Source organism: Ochotona princeps, chromosome 11 (genome assembly GCF_030435755.1).
Source record: "Ochotona princeps isolate mOchPri1 chromosome 11, mOchPri1.hap1, whole genome shotgun sequence".
Taxonomy (NCBI): domain Eukaryota; kingdom Metazoa; phylum Chordata; class Mammalia; order Lagomorpha; family Ochotonidae; genus Ochotona; species Ochotona princeps.
Window position 1 is genome coordinate 11,529,768 of NC_080842.1, and position 27,807 is coordinate 11,557,574.

General features: G+C 41.3%; 1 long non-coding RNA gene across 4 annotated transcripts; it reads left to right on the top strand.

The window, feature by feature from the left end:
- The first annotated feature begins 4,087 nt into the window (after positions 1-4,087).
- On the top strand, positions 4,088-27,005 carry LOC131481359 (uncharacterized). 4 transcript variants are annotated; one of them, XR_009246244.1, is made up of 6 exons: positions 4,088-4,332; positions 5,662-5,777; positions 10,733-10,988; positions 16,401-16,688; positions 26,148-26,373; positions 26,973-27,005. It is a non-coding gene; the product is annotated as an uncharacterized LOC131481359 (long non-coding RNA). The 4 variants fall into 4 exon arrangements; XR_009246246.1 differs by lacking the exon at positions 10,733-10,988; XR_009246245.1 differs by lacking the exons at positions 26,148-26,373; positions 26,973-27,005 and having other exon boundaries at positions 16,401-17,020.
- The last annotated feature ends 802 nt before the right edge of the window (positions 27,006-27,807 follow it).

Below are 27,807 nucleotides of genomic sequence, written 5' to 3' on the forward strand. Positions count from 1 at the left end.
TGACTGTTGTTGCTGGCTCTGAAAACCCTAAGATTAGCTTGAAGAATTGTTGTAGTCCTTCGTAGTGATATACCCATGTGAAAAACACTCTGACATATGCATGTGTGAAACTCGCATTGATTGCATCTGAAGCCAATGCTTGGATTCCCCTGCCACTTGTTTCCCATAGATGCACTTCAGTGTGGAGAAGGATTCTTCAGGTTCCTTTTGCCCTGGCTTTCTTCCACCTCAAAACATCTGCATGATCTTACAAACCTCCCTTTTCCATAGTCACCCTATAGTTTTAAAAATCATTATTAAAATGCTTCAAAGTCAGAGCACAGAAATATATACCCACAGTGTTTGGAGAATTTTACTGAGTGTCCTTTGCAATTTGGATTTACTTTTTTTTTTTTGAGATTCTGAATCTTTATCATAACCACTGCTGTCATTTTCTAAATTTTCTTGAAATCTGTACAAACCGCTCCTTGAGAATTTCAGATCATGGAGAAGATAGAGGTTTCTAGGTTATTCCTTCAGCCTGCTCTAAATTGCTTTTGGGACGAGGACATGAAATTTCTCCCTCACTTATAACAAACGCTGGCTCTGGAGTCATTACTTGTGAATCATGATGGGAGCTGTCTCCACTGCCTCCTGCCAGGTTCCTTTGGTTTTCTGCATTAGCATACACTTACATGGTTTCTCTGCTCCAAGCAAGAGTCCCAAGACGACACTGCTGTCAAGAATGTGTTTTTCCCTAAGTGGGAAGTCAACAGCATCTTTATTTCCCCAGCCAGAAAGAAGAAATGAGGTGCCAAGTATGACGCCCACCAATCATCTACCTTTCATGGCTTGCTTTGCTTCTTTTCTCCGAGGATGAAGCAACTGACAAATATGCTTTCAAACTGGAAAGGGGGTCTTGTAAATCTGTCTGACTTATAATTTTCTGCCTGAAAGCCATAAACATCTGTTTCCTTGATAAAGAAAACAGGATCCTATTTGAAGGGAACAAAGCTATTTTGTTGGCTCCACATATTGATTTGTCTTGACAACTTGACTCCAAAATCTCAGTGCACTCAACGTCTCGACATCGCCCTAGACCCTCTACATCGCCCTAGACCCTCTATATTGCCCTTGACCCTCTACATTGCCCTAGACCCTCTACATTCCCCTGTACATTATGTCAATAGCCCAAATCCTATGTTACGAGGCATTTGTTTCATTCCATAAAATGCTGGCAAAGTGCTGCCTGCAATAGAAAATAGCTATTCACCTTGAGATTTTGGACTAGGCCAAAACTTTAGGAGGAGAATGTTTTTCACATCCCAGTAAATCTTACTCATGAGTAGACAGAAGTCTTTTCCTAGAACATGGCTACAAAATCAGATTAGAAAGGGATGACTTTTGCCATACATATGTAAAGCATATGGTCTGAGCATTGGTTCTTGACCAATGGAGTTTGTTTTGTCATCTGCCATCTTAAAACTACAATAAAATCTTTTTCTTTCATTCATTCATCCTGTTTATTCATTCATTTTCGGTAAAAATGTTTGAGTATCCCTTTATGCCACAAATTCTATACTTAAAAAAAAATTAGAAAGCAAAAGCCAATCATCTCTGTCCTCTTGGAAACTTATATTCCAAGCAATAAGTAAAAATAATAAATTATGCGATTGAGCTTCATTTAAAAAAAAGATGAACAGAGTAACTGAAATAAAGAAAGCCAGAAAGAAGCAGTACATGGGGGATAGTTACTATTTTAAGTGTTTAGGATATGCTTGAGTGAGAAAATGACATTTGAGCAAACAACTAAAGGAGGTGAGAAAACTACCCGTAGAAAGAAGAATATTCTCAGGAGAAGGGAAATCCTTGCAAAGGTGGGAAGGCAAGTGCATTCCTGGGAAATACAAGGAGCTCCAAGGAAGTCAACATGCTTGGAGACCAGAGGTGGAGCAGACACTCAGCAAGCTCTATGATCCGGTTGGGAGGCCATGAAATGACGTAGGCTCTGCTGGTCCTTTTGAATGCCATGAGATTTTCTGCTTGTGCACTATGAACAGAATAAAGTCTTTCAGAAGGCAGTAAAATGGGGAAAATCTGTCGGTGGGTGGGAGTTTGGGGGAAAATCCCAGTCTATACAAAAATGTGCCACATAATTAAAAATTCAAAATTATATATATATATATATATATATATATATATATATATATATATATATGACAACAAGGCACAAAATCATCTGATCCAACTTAAATTCTCAAAGAGATTTTGTTGAAAGAGAACATAGGCAGAAGTCAATGTCGAAAGAGTTGTTTCAGAGTTTCTACAGTCACTCCTTACAAGTAAGTGATTCAGGAAAGAGTGCTAGCAGTAGAGGTGGTAATAATCATAGCATGATAAAAATATTCCCAAGATGCAATAACATTGTGTTTCACAAATGATGTGAAGTGTGCAAGAGGTAAATCGGGGATGATTAGAAAGGAATTTGGGCTGGATGAAAGGGGGACTATCACCAGAGATGGGAAGAATTACAGGTGAAAAATATTTATAGAAGAATATCATAAGCTCAGTCTGGAACCTGTTACATTGGGAATGTTCTTAAAATCTTGATGTAGACTTGCATAGCAAATTGGATATGTGAGTTTGGATTTCTGGCTAAGGATTTGAGCTGGAGGTATGTATTTGGCATATGCATGGCATTTAGAACCACACTTTTAGAAGTCATTATCATAAAATGCATATAGAGAAAAGAAAGAGAGATTGAGCACTGCAGTGTGAACACGGAATTCAGCAGCCAGAGACAAGGGAAGGCTGTGAGGGACCACTGAAGTAGAAGAAAAACCGAGAGTGAAGCATGGTATTTAAAAGACCAAGCTAAGATGCTGTGTCAAGAAGGGAGTTAAGAAATCTATCAGATGCTGATGAAAAATGAATTGGATCCTAGCATGAACCTTGGGATTTAGAAGTATGACTCTCATGATAAGAGCTGAGAGGCTGGAGTGGCTTGACTACGAGAGAATGCAGTTGGACACACACACACAAAAATAGTACTTTGCAAATTGGTATAGAAATTTGAGTTTGTGTGAAGAATAGAATCAAACCAAGTCCTTCACCTTTGAATATTAAAATAAAAGGTGTTTGGGACCACTGTTACGGCACAGAGGGTTAAGTCACATCTTGTGTTGCCATCATCTATACCAGAATGCCAGCTGGAGTCCCAACTACCCTGCCTCTGATCAGCCTTCCTGATTATGTGTCTGAGAACGCAGAAGATAACAGCCCCAGTACTTCCATCTCTGCCACTCACATGACAGAACCCGGATGGAGTTCTAGGACCCTGACGTGGCTTGGCTCAGCCCTGGCTGTGTAGGTAGAGAGCCAGCAGATGAAAGATCTCTCCTCCCTTCCCAACTCATCTCCCTTTTTCTCTGCCATTCTGCTTTTCAAATAGATATACCTAAAAATAAAGATTATTGTACGTGTTGTTATTTCGGTGGGTTTGTTGGACACTTGTTGCTGGTGTGGTAATGTAGGAGGTAATACGATGTTTAAGAGATGGTTAGGTCTGGCATAACAGGATACACCTTCGCTTGTGGCACCATTGTACTGTGTGGCTGTCAGGTCTAGTCCCAGCTGCCCCTGTTTGTGGCCTGGGAAAGTAGAAGGGGGCTAGCTCAACTGCTGGGTCTTTGTAACATGTGAAATACTGGGAAAAAGCTCCTGACTCTTGGCTTCAGATTGGCCCAACCCCAACAGTTGTGGCCATTTAGAAAGTCAACCAGCAGGTAGAAGACCTTTCTATTTCCTTCTCTCTTTGTATCTCTGACTTTCCCATAAAAATAAGCCAAATCTGAAAAAAAAAAAAAGATGGAACCTAATCGGATATCATTTAATTCGTCCTAGAGCACTACTCTCAGAAGAAATTATAATAGATCTTAGGGGATCCTAAGTTAGTCCTCACAAGAGGATGGTTACTTCCTGTGTCTCCAAGTGACATCACCTTTGACACACCCTCCCACTATTGTGATGTCATCTCTTGTGAGGCCCTCACCAGAATCAAGCAGACACTGGCGCCATTCTCTTGAATCTCCAGAACTGAGAGTTGTAGCTCGTGTTTTCAAAATCAACCAGCCTCAGGTATTTCACCATCAGCAGCAGAGAATGGATTACTACAATGGTATTTTGGAAACAATTACAGACAGGAAAAAATTAATGAAGCAGAACTGCAGAGGAGAGGATTCAGGAAGAAACAGGCTTTGATGAGGAAGAGCAGAAGGAGTGTGGCGTGCTGGGTGGAAGAGTTCTGAAGCTGAGCTCAAGTTTTCACCCTACAGTTGCTGAGTGGAAGGCAGAGTAAGCAATATGGATGGGGACCATGGGTGGATGGGGGAGTGTGCGTTTGTGGTACACTGCTTAAATGCTTCTCTTTTCGCAATGAAGTAAGAAGCAAAGTCACCAAGTAAGAATGATGAGAAGGGGGAGGGATTCTTAAAGGTTTAAAGAAATGAAAAGTTGGGAAATAATTGTCTGTACTTTAGATACTCAAAGCGAGGTCATGGAACCAGCAAAACTAGCATCACTTGGGAAGTTGTGAGAAATGTGGAATCATGGGGCTGCCATTGTTGGTTCTCTGTTTAAGATGTATTTTGGTATCAACAACAATTCTGAGAACAAGCAGGAAACACGAGGTTGTCTGAAGGCAGGAAAGGAAACCTGACTGAAAGAGGTTGATCCAAGAGTCTCATTCAGTAAAGAAGAACACAAATGATGACTGGGTCATATTTTAGAATCATTTAAAAGTTAACCAATGCCATTTAAAAGAATCCTTACACAGAAAGGATTTCCTTCATCTTGACCCAGAGAGGAGCCAAAAGCAAAGCTTTGGAGCAGTTGGCTGTGGTGGAGCTGAGCTGATGGGAACGGGCAACACTGGGTGAGCAGTGTAATAGGCCAAGTCCACCTCTAGCACAAGCCACTTCCCTCTGTAGTGATGCTGCTACATTTGTGAATCGAAAGGTTATAGCCTGGCAGAATGAGGGCTAGACTTGCCAAAACAGGAGGAAACAAAGGGCTGAGCCCTTGAACAGGGAGAGCATATCACAGGAGTCCACAGGCCAGCTTTCATTTCCTCTGAATCTGCTCATACTGTCTTCCTATGGTGACATCAATGTACTGCCCTCAAAGCTTGCCAGTCATCATTTCCAGGGAAGGTACCCTGAAGAAGGGCTCACACTGCTTTTAAAGCAACTGTCAACATCTGAACTGTCAACAACCCGAACATCTGTCCAGTGAAGGATTCTCATATGCCTGATCAGGGTTTCATTCCAACAAGACCCAGTTTTCCAAGCACGTGATACACATCCTCTTAAAGGTAGCTGGCATAGCATTTTGCTAGAAGCTTCTAATTCAAGGATTGTGATGGGTCCATGAGATAGAGAAATAGTTTTCAAGTCCCACCAGACCCCACACTGCTTATCCAGCATTTACAACCAGATCCTCTACCAAAAAGTGAATGACTATCATGTCCCTGACTTGGCAGTATTTATTGAACACGCATTCTATTCCTTGCAGATTCTTCCTCAGGAGTTTATTGCCACCATATAGTTAAAGCTCCTCCACTCTACAATCAGAATCTCCTGGTCATTAATGAAGCTGACACAGCCTTTATCGATTCTCTGGCAGGGCCAGTCTTCTGATGTGAGCCCTGAGATGCAATGGCTCAGTGGAGTTAGATGTCGGAACAAGCAGCCCATCAGTTTGAGAAACTGAGTGAAACGTCCTAAAGAATTGCTTTGCATGTGAGTATCTCCAGCTTGTACTGTGGAGATAATTGCTCTGCCATAAGCAAGGGACCAAATTATATTATTTGTATAGCCTTTTTTTTAGTGTGGTTTATCAAAGGAAATGTCCTCAGAGTCAAAACTTGCTGTGTTTTGTGCTTTATCTGTGCAGCAAATTCCACTTAGAGAAATTTAATGCCAAAGCTGTAAGGTCTGCATTCCAAGGGAATGACTATTTAGGACACTGTCTTTGAATGTGAAGTAAACACACACAATGTTTGAATGGAGAGCTCTTTCAGTGGTCGAGGTCGGCTCACCATTGCTGAGAGTGGAAAGGACTTAGATACACTGAAGATGCTGACACATCCACGAAACACTGCTGTCTTCACAGCCGTCTCTGGATTGCTCCAGAGAAATCATCCTCCATTTCCAAAGGAATTGAAAAAAGAGGGTGGTTGAAGAACCAGCTACACGGCAATCTCCTGAATCCTTACTTAGAAAGTCTGGTAAAGTACAAGCAAAGCAAATCATGTCTTATGAATGTAAAGCAGGACATTGAAATAGAATAATAATCTGCAATTGGGGCACTTTCAAGAGCTAGAAGAGACACTTGAATGATCAACCATCCTTTACAACAAAGGATAAAAGAATGTATGAGATACCAAGTGCATTGACGTGGTGACTGCTGTGATCTGGTGCTGGTGAAGAAATAGTGAAAGAACTGCACAAGTCATCTTTCCGGTAGACCAACATTTGCCTAGAATGGCATGGGTTTACTTTTCTCTTTTCTAGAGAAAGAATCATAACTTTCTTTTTTGCTGGGGTTTGACCTTGTTATGGACATGAGAGTGTGTAGCTCTTCAGATTTTTCTCTGCTTAGGAAACAGTAATCCCCCAGCTTCTCAGGTTGCAGGTTTCCTTCTGATTGCCTGAGACATTTAGGATTTTTATAACTGATCCAGTAATCTGATCCTATACAATGTCTCATAGCTGCTTAGGGTTCATTTTGCTCCACAGGCTGCTAATCAGACATGTAATCAGAAAACTAAAGACTGGAGGCTTGTGCAGAACATCACACTGGATTTTAGGGATGGGTTCCTTTGGTTAATGTCATGGCTAAATCGATAGTGTAATGGATGCTTCAATGGGATGAGGAGTTCTCAGGATTAATGGATGTTTAAAGATACTTTACTCTTTTGTGAAGAAAGGGACCATATCCAGCAAATTCTCCAAATTTACCTCTGATTTTGGGACCTAGGGCTGGCGCCCCACATATCTCCTTCAAGACCAACTGAGCCAAGAGGGTTGTCACACAATATGTGAACCATTAGCTTGTGTGTGCCTTGCTTCAGAATTTTCCCTTGACCTCATGTAATACTGTCATGGAATGCGTCATCATGGCATCTACAGCCTGTAGGATAACCAGTGGCCCTGGTTCTCTTAGGGCTGAGGTCTTCCAGATTCGGAGCTTCATTGCTGACATTGAGATCACCTTAAGCAAACTGGTACCGTTGATTACCCCATTTTCTGCGCAATCCTAGAAACAAGCTATGTGAATGAGCTGAAAAAATGATGGTCTATGTGTCAGAATTTTGCCTGACACTTGTTTCAGTTTTTCAGATTACCTGATAAAATTTTTGTTACAGAAAAACCTAGAATGTTAATCTTTTCTAAACATTAATGCAGTCAGTAATGAAACCAAACAAATAAAACAAAATAACAGCAGCAACAACAACAAAACCCTAACGGTTTAATAGCCAAGTTGAATTAGATGTATATGCAACTCACGGAGAAGAACAAGAGACTCACTCATTTTTGCACAATGGCTTCGATATTTGCATGTGTATTTAGACAGTTATACACAGAATGAGGAGACCTCTGAAAGTTCATAGCATTAACATGATTTTTTTTTACAAAAACTTGTTTTGATCCCCAATTTTTGCTCAGAATCTGTAAAAAAATGTGTCTTAAGAAGATTAAAAAGATAGCATGCTTTGATTTTTAAAACTTTTGTAGCAAAATAAAGTCTTATTTTTTAATTTTTTTGTATTTACTGGAAAAGCAGAGAGAGAGGAAGAGACAGAGAGATCACCCAATCCACAGGTTTGTTGCCCAGATGTTCACCAAAGTCAGGGTAGAGACCAGGAGCCAGGAACTCAGGATGGGTCACCGAGATGAGTAATGAGAATGCAATTACTTGAACCATCATCTATGGCTTTAGCAGAAGTCTGGAACGAGGAGTGAACCTGGGACTCACAGCCAGGTTCTCCAGTGTGGGTTGTGGGGATTCCAAGTGGTGTCCTTACTGCTCGTCCAAATGTCTGCCCCAAACACATAGACTTTTTATGATTTGTTTACTTGAAAGTCAGAGTGACAGAGAGCAAAGGGGAGACAGAGGAAAAGATCTTGCAGCTGCTGGTTCACTCCTTAAGTGTCCACAATAGCCAGGACTGGTGGGCTGGGCTGAAGCCAAGAGCCCAGAATTCCTTTCGCAACTCCCTTGTGGGTGGCAGCAACCTAGGCATTTAGATCATCATTTGCCACCTTCCCAGGCCTGCTAACAGGAAGCTGGCTGACAAGTGCAATCGCCAGAACTCAAATCAGTGCTCCATTATGGAGTGCAAGTTTGAGGAGCAGTGACTTAACCTGTGGTACCACATCGCCCTCCTCAAATCCATGTTTGTAGTTAAGTTTCCCAGAAGGTTTTTTTGGACCACCTCACATAGACTTACATATATTCGAACATAAACACAAGCAAAACAAACGCGGAGAAGCTCCACCATTAACGAATATAAACAAATGTTACACAGACACTAACTATGACTTCTCCTGATGTTCTGGTTAAAACCATCAAAACGTTAATTCTCTATGTTATAAACATTTTCAAAGACAGAAAAATTTCAGGGATTCCCTCCAAGAAAGGGAGATTTTTTTCTTGATATGTATATATGCATATATATGTATTTTTGACTATATAAGTCTGTATAGTTTTAAAAATTTGAGTGAGAAGACAGACCGAGAAAGAGAGAAAAAAAGACACAGCAGCCAGTCACTGGTTCACTCCTCAAATGCCTGCAACAGCCCTGGGTGGGACACCCAAACTGGGAAGCTGGAACTAAATCCAGGGGGATCTCACAGAGATGGCATGGACCCAATTACTAAACCTATCACTGCTTCCTCCCTGGTCTGCTTTAGCAGAAAGCTGGAGTCAGGTGAGTCAGAGATACCCTAGCGAGGTGTCGAGAGCTGTTCAAAATGACTCAAAACAAAAAAATAGCCGCAAGCACAGCTTGGTTTCTTATAACACAAAGAATTACCCTCTTAGATTTAATGATGATTTTTGCATTTTCTCTTTCTATAAACAGTGATTATTTGCTTAATTGGTGTAACTTCCACAGTAATTACAGCAACAAGCAAACAAATACTAAAATTGGGTGTTTTCCAAAGTGAATACTTCTTACCAGATCTTGCTATTTAAACCGTTTATATCCAGGATAGTTCACATTCGAATGCCACAACATCGCTTTCTAGCAACCCAGCAGTGGGTGCACACTTGAATTCTGCATGGCCTGAGATGGTCAACCTGTTTGCCTGGATGACCCATGACTATTTTTCTGGTACAGTTTGGGGCACAGACCACCAGATTCTTTGAAGCTGCTGGCATTTTGCTTCAGTTCATTGTTACTAAAATTATTTACAGAGATGATGTCATGCTACAGGTTAGATGTGCCCTAAAAAGCCGAACAGCTGCAGCCATTGCACATGCAAATTAAAACCCTAGCTGTGAATTTCAACAAATTAGGCAAATTTAGCTAATTGTCTCTGCAGTTCATTTTGGATGAGTGACAAACCTTGGAATATTTCCAACGTTTTCGTACTCAAGGGCATCTTCTTAACAGGTACCTGCTGGGGATAGACAATCTTTTCAGACTCTGTGGTTAAGCAGGTCATGACAAGTGCTGGAGGGTCTTCCATTTTCATCACAGAACTTTCTGTTCGAGTACACTGTGAAAAGCCAAGTTAACACCCAAGTCACTAACCTCACTGGTATTTTTTTTTTAGGCTTTCGTAATTCATTTCTTTTAAAGATAGATGCATTTATTCATTTAGCTAGCTAATTACTTCAAAGGCAGAGTGACAGAAGGAGAAGAAAAAGTAGAAGCAGAAGTAGACAAGAATTATCAAAATGTACTATATACGGATAAAACATCTTTTTCAATATTTATTTATTTTTATTGTAAAGGCATATTTATAGAAAGAAGGAGAGAGACAGAGAAAACAATATTCTGTCCACTGGTTCACTTCCCACGTAACTGTAATGGCTGGAACTGAACCGATCTGAAACCAGAATCCAGGAACAACTTTGGGTCTCCCACACAGGTGCAGGGTTTCAAGGCTTTGGGCTATCCTCCACTGCTTTCTCATGCCACAAGCAGGGAGCTGAATGGAAAGCGGAGCAACTAGGACATACACACATGGGATCCCAGTGGATGCAAGGTGAGAATTTAGCCATTGAGGCATTGTGCCAGGCCAAAAAACTTACCTTTTTGAATGAGCAGAACTGAATAGCTCAGGAGTTACTCTTCCTTGCACATCCTTTTCTGAGCATTCCAAGGACTACTTCTTCAGGAGCAATGTCTAAAATGACTCATGAAGGACAGTGGACTCAAGGCCACCCACTGCACAATGTTCTGAAAATAGGCCCTGTCAATCTTTGTGCCGGCTTTACCAGGCCAGGGACAAGGAGAATCTGGATGGATTTTCACTCCATCATCTGACTCCTCTTAACACATTTTTTGCAGAAACTAGGAACACAGTGCCCCATTTCCACCCCCAGAGGCCAGGCCCATACCATATGTCCCGTGGTCTGACACTTGTCTGTGAGCTGCTATGGGTGCTCTGGGTTCTTTTAGAAAGCCTAGGATAGCAGGAGTTCATCCAGCTTAGGCAAGGTCACTTAATCTATCTTGCAGATTCTCTGAAAGATGAGCATGAGATCTCCCAGCTGTTTCTCCACAGTCTGACAAGTCATGCTGTGAGTGGCATATGTTCGCAGGCTCTTTTCTAGCCCATCCTGGCTGCAGACATCAAAGTCGGCTTCCCAACTAACTGTCTGTGACTGGGAAGCCATAGAAGACTAGGTGTTTGCACCAACTGAGCAAAAATGCAAGCCACCTCTACTACTCTATGAACACTTATTCTTCTCAGAAGCAGCCATGACCCTGGAAAGTAAGTGGCCAATTCATCCCCGACTCTGTTCTTTATTCTCGAAAATCCCACTGGTTGACATAACTTGATACTCTGCACTGTGTTTGCATTGTTTCTTTGAGAATATTAGAACTGAAAGCAAGAATATCCCCAGGCTCCTGTCACATTTTAAGGAAATTGAACATGCATAATTTGACAGATTCGTTAGGGGGCTGTTACCCATTGTTAAAAAGGGTTTCTTGACTTTTCAAACAAGTCTCTAGATAAGATTATTTTGTGTATCTAACTCTGTTGGTGCATTCTTTTAAAGTTCCGTTTTTAAAAAACAGATTTGGATAAAGAATTTAAGGAAAGGCCTATTACTTGTGATGTGACATAATTGGAATGAAATTTCTCTATTGACACAACCAAGCAATAGTACCAGGAGAACAAAACAGAAGTAAATTATTTCCTCATTTCTGAATGTTGTGGTCTTAGGTTCCAAGTGACTTTTCTAGTGTCAGAGAACACTGATACACATGAAGAAATTAAGGATTCAATTGGAAGTGCAAGGAAGGCCAACGGCTGGTGACTCGATGCAGCAAAAAGGGAAAAACCTCTTTTCAAATGTCTATGATATGTTTAATCTGTGATCCTGAATACGCGTGTACACTATGATATGAGAATACCACAGATCAACTCATTGGAGTTAACAAAGATCAGAATTACATGTAATGATAAAATAAGAGTGATTTAAGGGCAAAGACCCATGAAACTGAAGGCTGTTCATAGAAGTTCCCCACCCTGGAGGGCAGGCTTAGAAGTGACAGCTCAGTAGCTAAAGAACGCAATAGGGACGGAACAAAGGTTAATTAGGGCACTACGTAGAATAAAATACCTTGGCTTATGTATTTAAAACACACTCTGAGACAACCATCTGAATTCTAAATTAGCTTGGTCATCCCAATGTTCACTAAAACAAAACAAAAAATTAGAGTTCTGCTCACTATAAACCTGTGAAATGACTGTGTTTGCAGTTCAGAGAGACAAATGTATGGAATAAAAATTCTGGTTAGTTGCCGGGTAAATATTTCCACTTCCAGATGGTGTGAAATACTAGATCATGAAGGGGCTCCCTGAAGGGGTTGACTGATACCACCATGAAGCTTTTCAAATCGGAGTCCCCAAAGCAATAGGAAAAAAAAAAAAACCCAGCGCAAAAGAATACCTACTTTAGCAAGAAGACAAAAACAGATACCACAATGCCCACCATCTCTCCTTCCCCAAGCCAGGAGTCCTCTGTCACTGTTGGTGGCATCAATATCTTCCCAGATATCAGCTTCTTCGATCTTTCTGTCATTGTCAAAAATTGCCAGCTGTAATTTCATGAAGTGCTTCTTCAAAAAAACAAAAGTTTCTTCTTTCCATTATTACTGCTTGGAGGTCATTCGTTACTTCTCAGACAACGCGTAGCAATCTTGAAGTATGTCTTTGAAATCCTACTTTCTGCCTCATTTTTCAAATCAATATCAGATTCATTCTCTTTAAGTTTAACTTGGATTATGCCATCTCCTTGTTGAACACCTGCCATTTTTAAAGTAGAAGCATCCCGTCTGATAAAGCATAAGGGAATTGTAGAATATCTCCATTTTACAACCCCTGATGAATGACTTTTACAGTTCCTGTGATCTAGGAATTGATCACCAATCTAGAACTATTACATAATGTGCTCAGAGGGAGCTTAATAATGAGCATACTGCTGACAATACCTGAACTGAATGATCAATCAAAAAAGACAAAAAGTATAGTCTTTGAAAAAGATACACAGCTCTACTATTTTTTTAAGATTTTAATTATTACAAAGTCAGATATACAGAGAGGAGGAGAGACAGACAGGAAGATCTTCCTTCCGATGATTCACTACCCAAGTGAGCCGCAATGGCCGGTGTCGCGCCGATCCGAAGCCGGGAACCAGGAACCTCTTCCAGGTCTCCCACGCGGGTGCAGGGTCCCAAGGCCTTGGGCCGTCCTCGACTGCTTTCCCAGGCCACAAGCAGGGAGCTGGATGGGGGGTGGAGCTGCCGGGATTAGAACCGGCACCCATATGGGATCCTGGGCCGTTCAAGGCGAGGACTTTAGCCACTAGGCCATGCCGCCAGGCCCTACACAGCTCTACTATAAAGAATTCTTTCCAGCACATCAAAACTAACTCTATAGGACAGTTGTCACAGTCATTAGGATGCCACTGAAGATGCTGGCATCCCATCCCAGAGTGCCTAGACTCAAGTGCCTGCCCTACCCCTGCTTCCAACTTCAAGCTCATGAACACCCACAAGGCAACAGCTGAGTGGGACACCTGGACTGAGGTCCTAGGCTCTCAGTTTCAACTAAGCCTAGCCCTGGTTGTTGTAACCATGTGGAAAAACCACATAACAAAAGATTTCTCTCCCCACCTGCGTCATCAAGAACACACACACACACACACACGTTATTTTGTATTTTTAAATTAGACCTGATTACATATGTAAATATAGTTACTTGAAAAGCATGGGGCAAAGAGAAGAATGTTACTCAAACTTCCAGTGATAACAATTAGCAAAATCTAGTCTCCAGAAACATTTAAAGTATCAATTACCAGGTATCTTGAATAAAAGATATGAATAATATATTTAGTAGAAATAATATCTTAATTCATAAAGATATTTATATAGAATAGTGTATAAGAGACATGAAACCTATTGATTTAAAAAGACTTAAAAGATACATCAACAAATGTGTGTTGTAACAAAACGAATGTTTATTGACATAACAGCAAAAATATGGAAATGAGTATGAATTCTGATTCAACCATCTATAAATATGCCAGTTAGTGACATTTCGAGTTTTGCTGGTATTATGGATATTTATCAGTATGAACTGACTCTGGAAAATAAAAACAAAAAAGTTGGGATTCCATTATCATATCATATATTTAGAAGAGTTCTATCTTGCAGTTATACATGGAGTTATGGATGTTAGGGAAAAGAAGTAGAAGAGACCAAGCGGGAAGAAAGGGACTTGCGCATGAACTTGACAGAGGAAAATTGCCCTGAGTGGCAACTGCGAACGCTCATCCAAGGGCACACAGGTTTCCTGACACTATCCTTTTCACTTCACACCTGCTTAAAATCTTTCATTTAAAATTGAAAAAAAATTGAGAAATATAATACACAGTTGTGTTGCACCAAACTTATCCAGAAACTCACCAGACATAACCAAAGAAACACATTGTTGGCAGTGAGTGGCTAATCTAACAATAAATACTCTAATTAAGATGCTGATATCCCATAGCAGAATGTGTAAGTTTGATTTCTGGCTCTAGCACATGGCTCATGCTTCCTACTAAAGACAACCATGGAAAAGAAGCAGTGATAATTCCAATAATTAAGTTTCTGTGGCCCACATGGGAGCCCAGGATTATATTCCTGGAGCCAGCCCTGGCCCAGACCCAGCTTTAGCTATCATGTGGACAGTGAACCAGTGAATGAGAGTGCACCCTTTTTCTTTCTTTGACTCTCAAATATATTTATTTTGTAAAAGAAAAAATATGTATCTATATGTAGATAAATATATGTAGATGTTTCTGGAGAATGGGGCCCTTTGAGCCCATTAACTTGGTGCTGTAGTTTTGTTGCTGCCATTAATGGCAATACATATTTTTTTAAATATTTATTTATTTTTATTGAAAAGTCAGATGTGCAGAGAGGAGGAGGGACAGAGAGGAAGATCTTTTGTCTGTTGATTCACTCCCTAAGTGGCCTCAATGGTCTGAGCTGAGCTGATCTGAAGCAGGATCCAGTAGCTTCTTCCAGGCTTTGGGCCGTTCTCGAATGCTTTACCCAGGCCACGGGCAGGGAGTTGGATGGGAAGTAGGGCTGCCAGGATTAGAACCAACACCCATTTGGGATCCCAGCAGGTGCAAGGCGAGGACTTTAGCCACTTCACCGTGCTGGGCCCAGCAATACATATTTTAATCTGCTAACTCCAGGTTTTCTCCACACTGTCTATTAATTCTGTTTACTCAATTATGCACAGTTTGGGGTAAGACATTTGGCACAGTAATTAAATACCATTTGGGATAACCGTATTCTTTGTCATGTGGCTCCTCCTTCGTGAAGGAATTGAGGCAGTTCCTCTGAGAGTGGGTACCTCATCAGGTGAGAAGTTACCTTCCTCTTTGCATTCTCCTCCCTGCACGCTCCTCTCATGTAAGGCCAGAGGCCACTAGGAACCTCACTGAAGCTGACCTTGGTGGCCTTTGGATCCTGGCCTTTCCAGTCTTCAGAACCAGGAGCCAACGTAAATCTCCTTTCCTTGTGTTACTTAGTTTCAGGTGTCATGTTGGGCAACACAAAAGAGCACAGACAGGTTCAGCCTGTGGGTCTTGTGCCTGTTTTGCCTGTTTCTCTGTGAGCCCGGTCAGTTAAGAATCCTTTTTCCATTGGGGAAAGAGAAACCCTTTGACTTCTGGATGAGACATTTGTGTGTTTCCTTGTTGGGCTAATCTGGAGCTGTGTGTGTGTGTGTGTGTGTGTGTGTGTGTGTAGTGCAGGAAGGCTGTCCTCTCAGCCTTGAATATGAAATACTTTGCTACCCACAGAGAAGAAATTAAACCATGATCTTATCATTTTATTTTTCTTAGCATTTCTTAGCATTTCTTCGTTTATTTAAAAGGAAAATAAGAAAAAATATGTAGAATATGATGAATGGTTAGAAATTCCAAGGAATTTACTCTAGAATACACTGAGACATGATTTACAGATTTTTTTTATTTTAAATGAATTCTATTTTATTAGTTGATGGATGCTATTTCTAAAATTTATGAAAAATAAGAAAATTAAATTTTGAAATCTGCTAGAATTTTAATAAAATTATTTCTATAGAAACACAAATACAAGTCCACAAGATTGAAATTTAATCACTTGTGGTTTAATAATTTGGGTCTAAGAAAGAATAATACTTCAGCTATATCTTTTTCTCTTGATTTTGTCAGCAGGGAATATAATACAGAATACATTTTATTTGTATAAGATTAGGATTCATTTTCTCATGAAGAAGCTAATTAACCTGAACTTTCTGGATAATCTGTATTGGATTATTTATCAAGGAAAAAGCTAATATTGCCGCAGCATAATATTTAAGACTATGAAAATATTGATTTGCGTTTAATTGAGAGGCAATTTTGATATCCTTTCTCTATCATCAGTAAATCATATCTCAAAGTGTATCAGGTTGGACGTAACATCTGAGATTCTTAAGGAACATAACACCTTGGACTAACACTGAGTTAATTAATGAAAAGCTTTTGATGTTTGAATGACACATGTATGATTACCTTCTGAAATACAATTAGTAAGTGTGATGTAAGTGTGTATACCGTTGGCTCTGTGTTTACATGCTGTGCTTCTCTTTCAGTTACAGTGGGAAACTGCTAGAAAACAGAAGAGCAGTGAGCCCCACCGAGTTGCTCTCCAGTTGTGCGTATCTGGGAGCTCTGCCAGACTCCTGAAAAGCTCAGATATTCCCGAGAGCTCTCATCACCTACCTCCCAGTTGTCGGTGAAATGGAAGAGAGTTTTTTTGAGACTATGCTAGCAACAGCCATGGCAGAGCAAGATGAATACTGGGAGTAAAGAAACAGAATGTGTTTCTGCTTTGCCTGAAAGAGTCCAGAGGTTGCAGAAGTTGAAACCTGAAGAAAATAGTGAAGCGAAGCCCTGGACCACTACAAAAAGGGCAGATTTGCAGAAGGGAGAGAAGAGTGTCGTCCCTTTGTCTGTAATACCCGAGTTCGAAAAGAATCAGTAAATATGGGCAACGTTTTATCAAAAGTGATTTGCTTTCAATCATTTATCCACAAAGATTTGCACGTGTTTACCACCAGATATAATCTTTGCAGAAAGTTAGAAATGAATTTTCTTTTAGAATGATTAAATGCCTTTAGAACACTTAACAAGAGGTTATTTTTTACTGTCAGTGTAATCTAACCAGACAGCAGATGCCACAGCTTACAAAATAACGCCCCCTTAAAATATATTTTGATAGCAATTATTATTCAGGTGAGCTTTACCTAAGCCTTTTTTCCCCACTTTTTTCTAGGTTTTATATTTGTGTGTCATATAAATAAAAAGAAAAAAATACACCAAGAAAGGATGATGAATTACAAAATCTAGGAGGACAAAAAATCAAATATGGAGCAGTCAAATTTTTTTCTTCCTTTATTTAGGCATGTAAGCTATTATTGTCTCAGTAGCTTTGGGGAAAATATGTTTGAAAGAAAGGTGCTTAATAAATATGAAATACTTGATAAATATGAGAAATGGTTTAAGGGCAACAAAGGTGAGATGTTGGGGCAGGTTAAGCTGCCATTGCACCTGCTTACAAACTCCTAGTTTTGCTGAGTAGGAAAAATACGTGAAAGACACGCAAAACACACAAAAAGTTAAATAGCTTCCCTCACGTCATAGAGTTACACAGCAGGTGAAGTTATGGAAGATAAATGGTTCTCATTTCAGTGCAATAAAAAAACCAGTTAAATAACCTCCAACCTGCCTGTGTCTGTGGCCTCACATGGCTCCTGCTCCCAAGACCCTATACCACTTGAGATGTATGTAGTAGAGGAAGGGTGTGATGGTGTGAAACTTTGAACCCTGGAATTTTGCAGCTCAGAAGTCTCGCAGTCATTCCAAGAAGGGCTGGTCACAAAGCACCACGCTGTCCTCACATTTGCCAGGATACTCCTCAGAGCACGTTATTCCAGTGCCCTTGCCTCAGTTCAACCCCAGGTTTTCTCTCCTTGACTTCCTCCTCACTGATGAAGGACCTGCCCATTGCCGTAGCTAGCGCTGCGTTTCCCAGGACATGTGTCTTCAGCCGCTTTGGTGCCATGGCTTGTATAGGACCACATCTTACTTTCAGATCCTTGTTTATCCTGTCTAGGTGCATAGAAGTTTCCTGGAGCCCTTGGTGTTCAGTTTCTGGCTGGCTCTCTGGGAACCCAGGTGTGGATCTGACTCCCTGCTCTGTGCGCCATACCCCTGTGCTCTTGACCCACATCCGTGAGTAGGAAGGCAAGCATCTGACTGGCCTCTTTTGAGGGCTAGCTTCATTTCCTGTTCTGGCTTTGTTTAGTGTGTTGGTCCTTTTTGTCAGTGTACTGGTCTATGTTGAGGTCCAATAGGTGAAGGACTTACATCCACGTAAAAGGACAGCTCTTTGATGCTAACTCTAGTGAGTTTTATGAATATGTTTATGCTTAGCCTGTGGCAGAAACTTTAGAACTGAAACTGAAAGCTCGCTCTCTTTTGGCATGGATTTATAATTTACCTCTGATTGTGTGAACACGGTGTATTTCTCTACCTCAAGGTGGCATCACCAAATTAGGCAAATAAATCAATAGAGCTCCTTTCTTATTTATTTATGAATATATCCTTAAACATCTTGAATGTTCCTAAAATTACCAGAAATTTTAAAAATTGAATTTTCAACATTGTCAGTGTGCTAGATGGAAAAATGCTTTTACAAAAACTAATTTAAATATGTTTTAGGAATAAAACCTCACATAATTTAGATAAAGCTTTTGCAAACAACATTAGTTTAATATTTAAGGCTCAGTTACATCTCTTCAGAATTAATCAGGGTTAAGTTTGCACATTGACGTGTTATATATTTGATAGTGTTTGTGTAAATTTACCCAGGATTAGTGATTAATTAAGCTAGTACTGATATGGAAGTTTGGCAATGTTTAAGATCATAAATTGTATTGAACTAAATAAGACCCACTGGTTCACTCACCATATACTCACATGGGCTGGACTTGAGGTCCAAGTCAGAAGTTTGGAACGCAAACCACTTGAATCCTCATCACTGCCTCCCAGGGTCTGAATGAACAGGAAGAGGGAATCAGAAGCTGATACCAACCCAGAAACTTCAGTATGGAAAGTGGGCCTTTTAGCCTAGTAGTATGTTCATTTTTATTACTTTGAAAAATTGCACTGTGAGAGACATCTGTAACTATAGAATGTTGTAAGATGTATTTTTATGAGTTCAGCTTGTCTATTAAAATGTAGTGGTATTAACAGACTGAGATTTTGTTTTGTTTTGTTTTTGCTAAAATGTCTCTGTGGCTAAATAAATAAGGGTGAATGAGATTCTACTGGAGGCAATAGTAATAGAGACATATAACTGTGGATGAGATTTATACAATACTTTCTTGTAAAATATTAATTAATTAATTGGAAAGTAAGATTTACAGAGAGAAGCAGAGACTGAAAGATCTTCCATCTGCTGCTTCACTCCCCAAGTGACCCCAACAGCTGGAGTTAAGCGGATCTGAAGCCAGGAGCTAGGAGCTTCTTCCTTGTCTCCCACTCAGATGCAAGGCCCCAAAGTCCTGGGTCATCCTTGACTGCTTTTTCAGGCCACAAGCAGGGCGCTAGATTAGAGATGGAGTAGGGCCTGGCAGCGTGGCCTAGCGGCTAAAGTCCTCGCCTTGAATGCCCCGGGATCCCATATTGGCGCCGGTTCTAATCCCGGCTGCTCCACTTCCCATCCAGCTCCCTGCTTGTGGCCTGGGAAAGCAGTTGAGGACGGCCCAAAGCTTTGGGACCCTGCACCCACTTGGGAGACCTGGAAGAGGTTCCTGGTTCCTGGTTTCGGATCGGCGCGCACTGGCCTGTTGTGGCTCACTTGGGGAGTGAATCACTGGACGGAAGATCTTCCTGTCTGTCTCTCCTCCTCTTGTATATCTGACTTTGTAATAAAAATAAATAAATCTTTAAAAAAAAAAAAGAAAGAAATGGAGTAGCTGTGCTATGAACCGGCGCCTGTATGGGATCCTGATTCGTGCAAGTTCAGGGCTTTAGCCACTGACACACCGGGTCCCTGCACAACACTTTAAAAAAAAAAGATTTATTTATTTTTTTGGAAAGGCAGATATACAGAGAGCAAAGACAGAAGAGAGGAAAATCTTCCATTCGCTGATTCACTCCCCAAGCGGCCACAATGGCTGGAGCTGCACTGATCTGAAGCCAGGAGCCAAGAGCCTCTTCTAGGTCTCCCATGAGCGTGCAGGGTCCCAAGGCTTTGGGCCGTCCTCGACTACTTTCCCAGGCGACAAGCAGGGAGCTGGATGGGAACAGGGCAGCCAGAATTAGAACCTGCAACTATATACTCAAGGCAACAGCTTTAGCCACTAGGCTGCCATGGGCCCACAATACTTTCTGATGGAGGAAAATTGAGTGAGTTTGTCTTAAAGCAAATTGACTGACTATTATTGTGTTGGATTACGCTTAAATGCTTGTAGAAAATTCATGGAATATAAATCTTATTTATCAGCTGTGGATTGACAGGTTTATGGATAAGATTTTACCGAAAGGGTTTGTATTTAGACTTTGCTTTAGTAAGAGATAATTTCTAACATATCTGAGCAAGTCAACTGATTATAGAATGATGAGGAAGGACATTGTTGTTGAACCAAAAGGGAGTACCGGCAGTATTGAACTTCACCATAGAATAATTGCCAACCATGGGTTCTGATTTATCCCACCTTTGAAAATTCCGCTGGAAGGACACCTCCACCTGCTTCTCAAACATCATATTGTTGCATTCCATCCTTCCTTGTGACTCACTTGTTGAACTTCCTCTTGAAACTCCTGGTTTGCTTCCTTTCATTGAGAATTGTCTCCCTGGTAGCATAGCCTGAATACATTCACCTCCTTACTTGTCATTCTTGTGTTTTATCTGTCATGGGGGCATGATCCTTTAAGTAAGTGACTTTGGCAAATTAATAAGTGGAGTGATAAATGTATATACAAAGATGATTAAATGATCTATTTTGTAATGACTTTCTTGAGAACAAGCCTTGAAATACAATTGAAAGTAATGATGAGGGGTTAAATCTTCTGGAAGCCTCCAAGAAAGCCACAGTTAGCTTCTTGAGGCACCAGTCCCATGGAAGGTGAGAAAAAGCAGAAACAGAAAAATTGTTACTAAATCACTACCATCAAATCAATCTTGAAAATGACAGAAATGCACTCCATAAATGCAAATGCTTCTGCAGTATGAACTGGAATTTCTGATAAAAAAGAGATTTACCAAGCTCCAAAGACTGACAGCCATTGAGGACTCCTGACCAAGTGTTCAAGCTTTGAGTGGGAAAGAAGGCAACTGTGAATAATGATCCAAGAACAACTTCCTGCCTGCAGGAGACAAAGATGAAATCAGAGTTAAAAGGAAGAAGCACAGCAGCAGGAATAACTGGCAGGTGCCTCAGAATCCAGCTGCAGCTGAGGCTGGATCCTGTAAGCACTGGCAGAAATAATAGATTTTGGAGGGGCAGGAGTTGGGGGGAAGGCACTTTGGTCTACTGGAGTGAAGCCTGGGAAATTGCAAGCCTAGAAGTAAAGCAGCCAACTCATCCAAAGCGAGGGTATGTACTTGGGCAGTAGCACATCAGTCTGAGCATCCAGTGAGGTATGGAAAATGCAGGTGAGTATTCCCTAGGGTCCCCAAGAGAACACAGAGGTGGCTAGCAGGTTCAATGAGCTGAGAGGAGGCATGATGTCATCCAGGGTCCAGAGCGGGGTCTCAGGTTAGGGTCAGAGATGGACATCCAGACAGAATAGTATCAACTATGGCTCAGTGGTAGTCCAAGTGATTGAGGGGAAGGGCCAGCCCTCCCTGACTCCAGGGTGATAAGTCACGGTAATCAACCACCTTGTGCTGATTGACAATCCTGGCTGATCTGGGCAGTCTGCTCACTGACAGCCCCAGGCAATTTTGACATCTATGGCATGACCTACTGTGGGCCCATTCCTGCGGCCAACCCACTGTGGGACAGCTGCAGCCAGCACAGACTTTGTGACAACGCCTTTTCTGTGCAACACCGTGATCCCGCCCTTTTCCATCCATTACACAAGCCTCCCTTTCTCTGCATCATCCCGGTATGTCTTCTTCCATAATCCCTACTTTCTGTGTAGCAGAAGCTACAAATTCCACAGTGTTGAAAAAGCAGAACCAGTGCTTGCAAGAAATTTTTAACACAGCTGCAGGATATGCCTCTGCCCACCATAAACTGACCTTTAGGTCATTGCGATATCATTATTATAAAGCTACCATGAGCAGGGCATTACCACTCCCATCATGCACTTGATACCATGATATTTCCATAGTTCTAAAAACAATAACAACATGGAGGGGCCATTCCTCTAATGTATCAGGTTACACTGCTGCTTGCAGTGCTGGCACCCAGTAAGGCTGCTGGGTCTTGGTATTCCACTTTTCATCCCTGGTGCTGCACCTGGGAAGGCAGCAGAAAATGGCCCAAGTGCTATGGCCCCTACCTCAATGTAAGAGACCTGGAGGGGAGTCCTCACTCCTTGCTTTGGACTGGCCCATCCATGGCCATTTTGGCCTTTGGGAAGTAAACCACTCTAACACTCTTTCAAATAAATTTAAAAAAAAATTTTTTTAAAGAGAAAAGGCCTAGGAAATAAGACATGCTTGAGCCTCTCTCAAGCCTGCACCTTTTGAACATTCAGCTGGGTCTCAGCCGGCACATCCTCCTTAGGTCTGCAGATGATAAAGACATAATGTGCTTGAAGAAGAGCTTTTCTTGGTTTGGGAGTTTTCTATGTTAAGGTGTTTTTCTTCTTGGTGAAAGGTTTTCCTTTGAGGTCTTTTTGTGTTAGTTGTAATTAGTTGTAATTGTTCATTCTCTTCTCTCTCTCCGCCCTCCCTATCTCTCTCCAGGCTGCCTGACTTATTTCTTGGATATGTACTTTTGTTTGCTCTAAATAAATCCTGCTTTCCTAGCCATGTTTTTATGCCTCCACTTTGAATTCTTTTGGTCATGGAGGTGAATGAATAAACAATAATCTTAACCAGGAACCCTACTGCCCAAAAACACAGGGAAAAAGCAGCAAAGTAGAGAAACTCTGTGACTAATGCAATAGTCACAGAACAAGATGAACATTGCCTGAAATGCCATGAGCCGGCTTTTGTCTGCCTGGCGGAAATGGCTACTTACAAGCTACATTAAGTTCAGTTTTACAAAAATGTTCATATCTTTGCACATCTGCATTTGAGAATGTGAAATGTGACACCCACTCTGCATTTATAGGCAGAGTGATACCAGTTAAGTACCAGGAAGGAGAGTTTACTTTCGGATGAAATAAGCCCCATCACAGGACAGGGACGATTATCCAGGCTTTCTGGAAGGTGATATAGATAAAGATCAACGGCAAAGGAATTTGATTCTAAAAAAAACCCAGCATGATAAAATAAAAAGTGAAAAAGAAACGTGTGATGGACCTGGTGGCCTTATTCTAGTGGAAGCATTTCTTTTCCACTGACTGCAGAGTCACTAGGCAAAACTCCCAAATGATTTGGCTTTCTCAGTAGGTAACTCACTTATCAAGATCGTCAAGGTGAATTTTTCCTGCAGATTCTACAGCAATAATGTGGACACGCAACTCCACAGATATGAGACTATCAGCGTGAAAATGGAAGAGAATATTTGAAACTTAGTTAGCTCCTAAAAATTCAGAATGTCTGGTATGTGGATCCATTAAGGAAGTGATGATCACAGTTCTCTACACCTCCCTGTAAGCATAAAGGCAATGCTGTTCGCAGGAATCTTGTTTATCCTTAGTTAATATTCATTTGCTGAAACGGATCATTCTTGGATTTTTGTGTAAGTGGGAAAATTGTTCAGTTGGCTTCTTTTGGGATCTTACAAAAACACTCCTCCTACAAATATATATACATTCACCTAACACATACACCATTCTGTATGTGCTGATGGCTTTCTAATTGACCTCAAATGCCCTTGGGTTTGGTGGATCCTCATCTGCCATGTAGAAAATCCTTTACAAGGAACAGCAATCATTAACCATTTGACATGCCTGTCTCTTACAAAGGTAGCAGCCTTCACAAGATTTAAATGTGAAATTGCCAGGAAAGATGGGGTCAATGGGAGAAGTGTCCAGCGATTTTTAATCCTAACTGTACCTCCTGAAATCACACCATCTCATCAGCAAGCTCATCAGTGCATCAATTAGCCCTGTTGGGACCAACAAACACTCCCTAGTTAGATCAAAGTCCAGCTAGTGAAAATATAAAGCAAAATGCAATACATTTGTTGAAATATGGAAAGTCTATACTGCACAAGTTTATATTGGTGTTCATGGACATTTCCTAAACAGCAACAGGATTTTAAGAGAAAAAAAATTTTAAAGATTTACTTATTTTTGTTGGAAAGGCAGATATACAGAGAGGAGGAGAGACAGAGAGGAAGATTATCCTTCGGATAATCTTCTGATTATCCTTTCGGAGCTGAGCCAGTCCGAAACCAGGAACTTTTTCCGGGTCTCCTATGTGTGTGCAGGGTCACAAAGATTTGGGCCGTCCTCGACTGCATTCCTGGACCAAAGGCACAGAGCTGGGTGGGAAGCAGGGCTGCCAGGATTAGAACCATCACCCATATGGGCTCCCAGTGTGTGCTCAAGGTAAGCACTTTAACCACTAAGCTATCATGCCAGGCCCAAGAGAAAAAAATTTTATGCAAAAAGCTGGATAGATTGGAAGGAACAGACTGATGGCATGATGGGTTCTCTAGAATCATGCGACTTTGGGCTTACAGTGTACTATTTATTTAAAAGTTTATTTTTATTTCAAAGTCAGATATACAGAGAGGAGGAGAGACAGATAGGAAGATCTTGTTTCTGATGGTTCACTCCCCAAGAGGACGCAACGGCTGGAGCTGAGCCAGTCTGAAGCCAGGAGCTTTTTCTGAGTCTCCCATGTGGATGCAGGGTCCCAAAGCTTTGGACCATCCTCAACTTCATTCCCAGGCCACAGGCATGGAGCTGGGTGGGAAGTGGGGCTGCCAGGATTTGAACCGTCACCCATATGGGTTCCTGGTGTGTTGGCAACGCCCGCGTCGCCACGTACCCCGAGCTGAGCAGTGAGACAACACAAGGCAACACGCAGTACACCGAATGCCGATCGATGATAGATTGATAGATTGATCTTTATTGAAACTCCAGGCTTTCTTTTATACTCTGCCTAGCTCCTCCCAGTGTTTATCCAGTCCTCAAGTGGCCACCCTAAATCCTTCGAGTTCCTCCCAGTAGTGGCCACCCTAAATCCCTTGAGTTCCTCCCAGTGTTTATCCAATCCCTTGGCAGATAACTTGACAAATAGGAAGCAGGAACTTGTGGTTAAGCCAGTGGCTAGATGTATCAGGTCAAAATTGCCAATCCTGTTATGCTCTGAGAAACAAGCTAAGCTGTGGAGTTAATCCTTGGGAGACCTGGGCCTGCACTGGTGCATGTTCAAGGTGAGCACTTTAACCACTAAGTTAAAGTGACTGCAATGGCCAGTGCTATGCTGATCTGAAGCCAGAAGCCAGGAACTTCCTCCAGATGTCCCACACGGGTACAGGGTCCCAAGGCTTTGGGCCGTCCTCTACTGCTTTCCCAGGTCACAAGCAGGGAGCTGGATGGGAAGTGGAGCTGCCGGGGAGCTGCCCATATGGGATCCCGGGGCATTCAAGGTGACTTTTAGCTGCTAGGCTATTGCACCGGGCCCCCATACAGTATAATTTTAACACATCCCTAATGTTGCATCTCTACCTTGTTGATAGATTTCCATGTAGTTTATCTCCACTGACCTTAATGGATGTCAGGTAGGCCCACTGTATACACTTTGACTTAACTATGGCTTAACTTGGTTATAAGTGAATAGACTCTGTGAGAATCCAGATGTGAACAATTTTTGCTTTATTGAAAGATCATAAAGATTACACAATTTCTGCCAAAACTTCAGGGCCTAAGACAGGACCACTGCAGCCCTCACAGGACAAAGATAGGCAAATGAATTCAGAGCACACTACCTTGGCGAGAGCTCTCCAGATGAGTCCCACTCTACTATCAGAATACTGTGTTACTGCCTGAGTCATTTTTGCTCTGAGCCTGCTATCCTTTCTGTTTTAGAATTACTTCCAGCATCCAGTGTCATGAAAGTAGGTTTAGTCTGAGCAGTTGCTGAACAAGAGTAGAATCTTTGTGCAGGCTGATAATTAGCTTCAGGAGTAGACCAAGACATGGTTGTCTCTGTTAACGGGTGCTCTTGGATCCTTGTTCATGTTTCTACAGAGGAGAGCAGGAAGGACAGAGCAGGACTCCAGCAGTGGGCAGCCAGGCTCAAACTCTCCTCCCTGTGCTGCACACCCCTCTGGCTCAACAGTGCACCTGCCTTCAGCCTGCGAAAATCCCTCCCCCTTCCCTGGGTTTATTTCATTACTGTAAGGAACTCATAGAACACCTTTTCAAGCATCCACTGGAAGGAGCAGAGTGGTTTCAAAAGTTTTTCTGAGAAGTTTTGAGGTACGTTCTTTTTTTAAAAAATAATACTTCGTGGTATCTTCCATACGAAAGGTGGCATTTCCTAGTTATGTAACTTTGGACAAGTTACTTAACCTGTCTGTACCTATAATCTCAAAAGTCAGTTGCGCCGGAGTTGAAGCCATGCATGAAAAAAAATCATTTTTATTTTCAATCCCAACCTCAGCTGAGCCATGGATCCACCCAATGTATTTAGCCTTGGCTTTAGATGTCTCTTGAGCACTCCTTAAATGCAAAAAATGAAGTATTTCCATCCCTAAAGCTGACTGAAACAAGGTACTGAAAATGACAGCCACATTGAAATAAATTTCTTTTATTTGTGTTTTAAATGCTCATGTGATATTTCTAGAATGTCTGCTAAAATAGTAAGCCGCATTACTTTGCAGTCACATTATCACTCTTGTATAATACTAAATCATTGTATTTTCTGTGTAGACTAAACTCAATAGCTCATGATCCCACCCAGAAAAATGAACAACTTAGCATTAGCCATGTACTTATTTCACAACAGTAGTGCAAATTTTAATGAAAACATTTATAAAGTAGTTCAGAGTTCTTACTATGGGCTTGCAAATCACCAGGTTTAGAATTAGCACGTAACACAGCTGGCTGTGATGGAGACGCTGGAGGTAAGGATTTTAAGCAACTGCTTGAGTAAAAGTGTAAGAGCTGTTTCTACTTTCTTCCTTGTAGAAACTCATTTATCCATTGTAGTGACAGGAACGGAGATGCTCTAAGAATCCTGAACTGCAGTACGGTGCAGCTGTTTGTGACTGCTAAATGACTTGCGTCTGAGAAGCACTGATAGGATTCAAAATTGCATTTTCCCAAGAGTTTCCAGTGCAGAGATTCTACTCAATGGTCTTGTGTCTTTATCATTATACTTTCACCCACCTTAAGACATGGTACCAGGGCTTTCCTTTGTATTCTAACTGGAATGAACCTGTGGAAATAGCAAACAGGACCCATGGTGAGGTGGCAGGCCTCAAGAATAGCCCAGCTCCTCAAAAAATTTTAATATTGACCTTATGTATTATGATACTTTATTTTCAGTAATCTTGCATTTTGCTATAAAATTGGAAGACCTGTAATCAGATTTAGGAAAATGTCTCAGTTATTCAGCCACTTTTACTGAGCACTTACTAAATGTCAGAAACTGTGATAACACTAAAAAATAGGGAAGAGAAAGACATGGATACAGACCTTGAACAACTTACTGTTTTCAGAAAGATAATAAATTACAGCTGCACATGTAGGCAGGGCTATGCCATTAGGAAGCCGGCTCTCTGTGTTGTGAATGGTAACTGAGTATCTAGGACAATTCATAAATGGTATTACAAAGACTTTATATTTGAGAAGATCTTAAAAGTTGGATAGAAATTCATTATGAAGAAGTAAAGGAAGAATCACTCAATG